Consider the following 6,923-nt stretch of genomic DNA (forward strand, 5'->3'; position numbering starts at 1 on the left):
TGGTAAATGCTGTGTGAATTCATTCCAACATTCCAGTACCTATCCAGTATTCTCTACGAGGCTTGTATTCAACAATGGAATCTCTCTCTCTCTCTCTCTCTCTCTCTCTCTCTCTCTCTCTCATAAGGATGAGAGCTCGTTTTCTTGTGGAAGTGGGTACGTAGTTTTGAAGATTATGGTAAACAGTTTGTTTCGTTTACACGAATATCGTTGCTGTCTTGGTGATGACACATTTTGTTTCTTTTAATACGTCGGAGAATTAGCTCACATGGTAGAGCGCTCGCTTAGCATGCGAGAGGTACCGGGATCGATACCCGGATTCTCCACATTTTTAACAATTATTTTCTAAACTTTCTGATTTTAACTTGTACTTGTTGCTTCGCCGATATTTTTCGTGGATCGGGCGGATAATACTATCGTGAACGAAAGTACAATGTTGTCCCTAGGGACAAATGTTTATTTATGTTACTATGATATGTGGATTCAGTATAGCAGATATATGTCTTTGTCACTAAAAAAAATGACGATTAGGACTCTCTCTCTCTCTCTCTCTCTCTCGGTTTGACCTAACTTGTACCATCATTTATAGGTCAAGAGACATCGTCGTATGACAGAAGTGAAAATCACAGCTCAATCCTCTTCGCTCGTCTTTCCATGGATTTTATACCGTATCTTGGTACTATGGTCCAGAAAGAGAGAGAGAGAGAGAGAGAGAGAGAGAGAGAGGGCTCTGGACAGTTTCAAATTTAATTACTAATAATCAATTTTTAGAACATTATAATAGGTTGAAGAACAACATAAACAAAACATTAAACACCTTACAGTATGTGTGCCTTGTAACCAAGAAAGTTAGTGTATATTCTTGACAGTCTTTTGCAACTTTGTATCATTGAGTATAAAAACATCGTTGATAAATCCCAAGAAAAGTGTGCACATACCGTTAGGACAAACCATATTTGTGCAGATAACTTGGTCTAAATTTAGGTTCAAGCTTTTCATTTAGCCCTAACTCTTTTCTCTCACTCCAGATTTTTGCGTATTTTGTCCTTTATTCATCAACGGGTAGGGGGAACGGAAAGCAGAAAGGACTGCGATGGAATTGAATACCGTATTAAATTCATTTGGAAAACTGGAATTCTAATACTTTTTCACCCTTATTTTCATACATCACTATTGATTCGTGTGTGGAAATTCATCATTGATCTATAGGAAACACTCAATTTCAAATATCCTTATATGCTTTGCTGTCGATTATTTCTGCGCACATAAGGTTTCCGTCTCCAATATTGAAGCAAAACGCATACCCAATTAGACCGATTGACGCCAGTAAATTACGTCAATGCTTACCATTTGAAAAGAAGCAATTGTCACCAGAATATTCTGTTCAAAATAGTATTTAATTTGTGCTACACGGGATACCTCCCCTGTGTTTTCATGGCTCGCGATATGTCGGCCTATTCTGCGCACAGCTTTCAAAAGATCTAATGTTTATCCATCGGGCTATAGAAATGAAATAGCATTACTTTGGACTGTTTCTGTCAGCACTTCAGTCAAGTAACTAGGTCAGGTTTATAGTTAGATTTTCAGCGAAACGATGCCAATAAATGGCAAGAGATCTTAACCGCACCGGGTGACACCATCAGAGAGGGGTGACACCAAAATGAAAAATTGCAAGTTTTACATAGTACACACTGCTAGGTCTAGTCGGATTTCATAAGCGGATAACCGATCATAGTTAAATACATGACTAGCAGGCACAGCAGTGGCATCGCCAGGGGGATGCGGGAGGTGCGGACTGCACCGGGTGATACCATCAGATGGGGTGACACCAAAATGACATTACTAAGGATTCTGTATGGTCTGTTACGGAAGGAGAACCATGGGGGTGACACCATGACCTACCGCACTGGATGACACCAATCCGAGTGACGCCACTGAAACTCATCTTGTCAAAAAAACTTTTAGTAAATTACAACATTTTACAAAAAATTAAGCTATTATTTGGAAAAGAAACAACAATGAATCGGATGTAATGTGCTTAGAGCGTCTTGTTTATGGGGATAAATTACTAAAGAAATTAGAAACAGACTATACGCCGGGGAATTTTTTGAGAATCCCTCTCTAGTGGCAAGTTGACAGGTTGCGTAGCAGACCATATTGTACGTGTGGCACTTCTTGCAAAATTGGAAACTTGCATTAAGATGCAGAATTTTATAATCTATACATTTTAATCGTTTAAATAATGTATTTATTTATATGGTTCTAAAAGATACTTAGTAAAGATGATTTTCTGGGATTCAGGTTTAAGAAGTTCATGGATTGGGTCTTCATGTTGCGTATTATTGGGCCATGAACGGATCACAAGTTATTATCAACATTTTAAAAGCCATATTAATTTTAATGTATGTTATATATATATATATATATATATATATATATATATATATATATATATATATATATATATATATATATAGAAGTAGTAAAGTGGGCCACCCTAGCGACAATGGAAATTAGCATTACAGAGACCCCTGGGCCACTCTAGCGACAATGGAAATTTAACATGGAGAAAAATCGTGGGCCACTCTAGCGACAAGGAAAATTAACATGGGGAATAGACTTTGGGCTTGTCTAGCGACAAGGGAAATTGAACATGGGATTTTTTGTTTGTTTTTTTTTTTTTTTTTTAAATTTTTAAAAAAAATTTAAAAAAAGGGATAGGCAATGGAAAGGCTATCTCTTTTCGAGAAATATGGCTGGCCCTGAAAAGGGCCTTTGGGTTTTCTTCTTCTTCTAATTTCTTCTTTTTCTCCACCATGTTCTTATTTTATCTCCTACACTCTTCTTCCCTTTCTTTTTTTTCTTCTCCTCCTCTTCTTTCTTCTCTTCCTCCTCTTCTTTCTTCCTCTTTTCATTTTCTTCTTCTTTTTCAATTTTTTCGTTCCATTTGCGTATTCTTATTCTTTCCTCTTCATCCTCTTTCTCCTCCTTTATCTCTTTCATTACACCACTAATCTTGTCCTTTGCTTTTCTTAAGTTATTAATTTCCATCTTTACACGATGGGGACTATAGGAATAATGGTCTTCAACGAGTCTTATTAGCATCTGTTCCATTATTCCTAAGTTGTCTAAAACGTCTTGCAAGGTTTGTATTTTGTCCATTTGGTTTGACGCCATCTTCTTTTTATTCTTTGCAGAATGGTTTGAACAACGAACACTGTGAGTTCTTATAGTGAATGCGCGGACGTGAAGGAAAACATCCCCTAATAACATAAAATTGATCTTACCTAGATCATGACCTAACATCGCGCGTACGTGAAGGAAAACATCCCCTACTTTCTCATTTCATATAATATAACCACAACTATACTCTCTACATACGCTAAGAATCAATAAATAAACCCATAATCTACTATTCACACAAACTTACTTCAGCATTTACAAACACAAACACACAAACACATACACTTCCACTATTAATAAAGAGTTAGTGTTTATATTCACACTACTCAACCTACACACATTGGCAAATCGATCGTTATTTCTTTTCTAGAGTATTGGGTAGCCCTGAAAAGGGCTGTTTTGTTTGGAACTTCATGGACACCTGGTTAATGGTGGCACCTTCCAGGCCTGGCGCCACATACACATCTTATCCCCCAGTTACTTTTTACCTTTTGGGGGGAGAGAGCAGAGGCAGGATATGTGGCTTCAGAATCCCAATTTTCGGTTTCTGGGATTCTGAAATTTTTTCTTCTTCTCTCCTTTTCCTCCTCCTCTTCTTTGTATCTTCTCTCCTCCTCTTTGTATCTTCTTTCCTCTTCTTCTTCTTTATATCTTCTCTCCTCCTCTTCTTTGTTTCTTCTTTCCTCCTCTCTTATCCTTCCCTCCTCGACAATGGCTTCCGCGGCCAGTTCATTTAATATGCGCCTGGCATATTCCAGATGCACATGAAGTTCCAACAGTTTCTCCAGTCTCGTGTTCATTTTTGGTGTTGATCAATCAACAAGGGTAGCTGGACTGCCGAACGAGTTTCAATTTATACTGAAAGCGCGGACGTGAAGGAAAACATCCCCTAAAAACATAAAATTCATCTTCCCTAGATCATGACCAAAAAACAACAACAACGCGCGGACCTAAAAGAAACACTCACTCACTTTTTTATGCTACCCATCACTATTGTAAAAATTTTTATAAATCACTTCAATAGACTATCCACATAAGCAAAGCAATCTAATCTAACCCCAAATATACACCTCAAACACCAAAAAAGACATCATTTTAATCTACTATCCACACCAACTTACGTTAGCTCTTACAAACACAAACACACAAACACATACCCTCACATTTTTTATAAAAGAGTTAGTGTTTATTTTCACACTACTCTACCTACTCACATTGGCAAATTAATAGTTATTTCTTTTCTAGAGTATTGGGTAGCCCTGAAAAGGGCTGTTTTTTTGTTTGCTATGGCATTCTTTTTTAGTTTCTAAGAATGCGATGTCCTCTGAGGATAGACTTTCTGGCCATAGGTCTGCTTCTTCGGAAAGAGAAGAAGAACTCTTTGGTGTCGATACGGCAATCGACAAAGCCTCTGTCAGCTTCAGGTTGCTGCTGTTGTTGTTGTTGCTGCTGTTGCTGCTGTTGCTGCTGTCTCTGAAGTCTGTACTTCTCTGTCCATTCTTCTTTTTCCCTGTTCATTTCTTCTCTGAAGAGCTCTTCTATCAGGTCTTCAGTGATTTTTAACATTCTCACATTCTCTATTTCTTCTGGCTTCGGTATCAGACTGTGTCTGACCCTATGCAAATTCACGTAGGTTTCGTTGAGCTTAGCTAGTTTGGAGCACATCTTCGTAGGAGGATGAGTCGACAATGGATGGTTAGACTGGGAACAAACCGGTTCTTAAAGTCAAAGCGCGGACGTGAAGGAAAACATCCCCCACACGGTTTTTCGAGCCGCAACGTTCATGAGAGGGATAGTAAGAAATGAAAGAGCATCAATCCAACATTCTTATAGCTAAACAAAAGACAAAAGCATTTTTTCAAAACACAACATTTTTTATTCAAAAATCACTTAACACTAAACAACAACAACTCTAACATTTTTTAACAATAATCCAACACTATAACATCAAACAATTTTTTTCAAATCACAAACATTTTTTTCTCATTTTACAACCTACTTTAAACAGGAATGACAACGTTGTGAATGAAATTGTGATTTCCACTGTTGGAAATCATTAGGCCATTGATGGACACTACGTTTCCTAGCTTGAGACAAAAGATAAGCATAATGGTCACAAAACCATCGATCTACTTTCACATCGTTTCTAGCAGAAGAACGAGGATCGAAATGAGTCATTAAATGTTCTAAGGAATGGCCCAGGCTGCGATGATGCAGAAAATACACACAGTACTGTCCACACACCAAGGAATCTGTGCCTTGTAATTTCACATTATTGAATCGGGTGGTTTGAGCATTTCTTCTCATAAAGTCGATGATATCGTCTTCCAAAGGGGGCAATCCGTACGAATCGAAATATTCCACACATCCTTCTTGAGGAAAGTAGACGGCTACCCAGTGGGTTCCTGGGAGATGTCGTCCGTGTTGATCACGTAAGCTTGATGGTCTTTAGGTTTGCGATGAGGGAGTTCATCTTTAGCACAGACGACAGGATTCCAAGAAGCCGTATACGAACTGTAGTTCAAAAGGTAATAAAGTTCCCAGGTATCCATTGTTTTGTGTTTTCTTCTTCACAGGTAATAATAAGTCGTCAATTCGATCCTGACTTTTTGCTTGAAAATGTCTGACGAATAAACGGTTATTCGTTCTGTTTCCTCACTCTGATTCAGGAGAGCTTCGATACGATGGATCTCTTGAGTGGTTAATGGTGGACAAGAATGTTCACGCAAGTCTTTATACCACTGGTGCAACACGTCTTTGTTCGAGATGAGACTCCAAGCTTCGTCCAGATACTCGTCCAATTTTTCTTCTTGACTTAACATTAGGCATTTATCGTGTTGAATTTGACTGGGATGATCGTTTTGACATCCATAGCAATTTTTCTTGATCAATTCCGTCATTTTATCGACCAAGTGTTTGGCAAAACAGGAGACTAAATGGGCTTCTTGTTCTGGCCATCTCGACTTCATTATGATCACTTCTTCTTCTTCCACAGTCTCCTCACATTTCATGTCCAAAGTTTCTCCACTAAGTAAAGAGGGATAACAGTCTTCCATGACTTCTAGTAATCTAGAATGACTTCTCTCAAACTGTTGATTTCTATGGTATTGTCAAATTCTGCATACAGGATGACGTTCACTGTGTGATCTGGAGGTGGATTTGCAAACTGAAGTTCCACACGAATCTGGCCTGATTTTATAGGGTGGAAATGTCCCTCGTCGCTGCCTTGGTCTGGAGTGAAATCAAAACCCCACAAAGCATAGCCTCCTGCATAATCGTCGTACGAAATACCGTGACTGGTGTTGGTTCCTAACTGTCCCGTGGCTTCGTACAGGGACAAGTACGATCTCAAATAATTCTTTGCGACACCAAAGTTGGGCTCAAAGGGTCGGGTACACAAGGTCTTGCCGTCGCGACTGACTTCGATCTTGGACACATTGTAATGTTGCAACTCATTAGGATTTTAATCGTGGGTTCCGTTGAAGGCTGAATTCCTGACGATACCAACAATCAAACGTTTGGGTAACTGTCCTTGGAACAGACGATCTTCGATCATAGATCGCTGTCCAGCAGGAATGGTGAACGTTTTCACTTCTACGCGTCGTATCGGATACTTGGCAGTCGTTCTGCTCAACGTCTGACTGACGTCGTTTCCCACTTTAGGTAACACTTCCACACGACGCACGTAAAGTCGGGCTTCTTGAATGATAGTTTTGTATTCGTTGGCATGGGCCATCAAA

At 39.0% G+C, this 6,923-nt stretch overlaps 1 non-coding gene across 1 annotated transcript; it reads left to right on the top strand.

The window, feature by feature from the left end:
• The first annotated feature begins 253 nt into the window (after positions 1–253).
• On the top strand, positions 254–326 carry Trnaa-agc (transfer RNA alanine (anticodon AGC)). The gene has a single exon. It is a non-coding gene; the product is annotated as a tRNA-Ala (tRNA).
• The last annotated feature ends 6,597 nt before the right edge of the window (positions 327–6,923 follow it).

Source organism: Sinohyriopsis cumingii, chromosome 15, assembly GCF_028554795.1.
Source record: "Sinohyriopsis cumingii isolate HCF-2022 chromosome 15, ASM2855479v2, whole genome shotgun sequence".
Classification (NCBI taxonomy): domain Eukaryota; kingdom Metazoa; phylum Mollusca; class Bivalvia; order Unionida; family Unionidae; genus Sinohyriopsis; species Sinohyriopsis cumingii.